This window comes from Ixodes scapularis, unplaced genomic scaffold, assembly GCF_016920785.2.
Source record: "Ixodes scapularis isolate PalLabHiFi unplaced genomic scaffold, ASM1692078v2 PGA_scaffold1__304_contigs__length_218370807, whole genome shotgun sequence".
NCBI classification, from domain to species: Eukaryota; Metazoa; Arthropoda; class Arachnida; order Ixodida; family Ixodidae; genus Ixodes; species Ixodes scapularis.
This window is the reverse complement of record NW_024609846.1, coordinates 104,228,253-104,229,372: the sequence shown is the minus strand read 5'-3', so window position 1 is coordinate 104,229,372 and position 1,120 is coordinate 104,228,253.

Sequence of the window (1,120 nt, the reverse complement as noted above, 5' to 3'; positions counted from 1 at the left end):
TTGTTACCCACTGTAGACGAGAAATTTAGCCAGTGTCTTGTGGATGGTTGTCATCTTCGTGACCAAGAAAAACAATAAAAATAGAATTGTCCTACATTCAACACACGTGTGTCAAATGTAAAGGTTATTATAGCAATTAAATAGATTGTCGTTTCAAAAGTGACAGTAACTCATTGAAATTAAAGAGTAGTGTGAGCTGGATTTTTGAAATTTGCCTGTGATGCAGAGCAAATACGCACAGTTGGCTTATCACCATCAAGCATAAACGACAAGCGGAGGCAGAGTAGATGTGTGAAGGAAAAGCGAGCATATCTACTAAAGAAAGAACTGCTACGTAACGTGAAGAATGTCAGCAACTATCTTGCCATTGTGGTACGAGCTCAGTGGCTATGCACATGCTTATAGCAGCCTGTGAATGTAGGATGCTCCCCTTATGTGGCAAAGCCAGAGGGGGCGAGGGGGGGGGGGGGGGGGGGGTTATGGGGCTTCGCTCCTTCCCTCCCCAAATCCGGCGGGCCCTGGAATATACACAAATTCCGACACCATCCCCCCCGCACCCCAAGTCATGAACATCCCAGCCACCTGAACCCCCCTCCATCCTCACAACCTTAGAAGTTCCTGGCTACGCCACTACTATCAATAGCACTCAATAGATAGTCAACATTATCAAGATAAACGAAGTTTATTTTATTTTATGCACCATATAGGCAGTGTTTTTGTCTTTATATGCATGCAGCCAAAGCACACACTGTAGAAAACACTTGTGTGAAGCCTGCGTTCACATTGCAGTCCCCGTCAAACTTTCAAGGCGTTAACGAATTCCACAAATTAAATTTTCAACGAAACGAACTCGTTTTGCAAAACGCTGGCAAACTTACGTTGCGTTTTACATCATTCACCTTTGTCGTCCGATGAATCAGTAGTCAGCACTACACAAACCTCAATGAGCTTGTCGTTTGTTTTCTTGCCGTTGGGGCGATTGCTGGCGGTCGTGGCGGCGGCAAAATTCTTTCTCAGACCGTTGGCTGCTGCCTCCGTGCTCGTGGAAACGTGGTTCCCTTTGTGTCAAGGTGACGTTTTGAATCTTAATGCACGGCAAAGCTGAATAAAGGTCTATTAC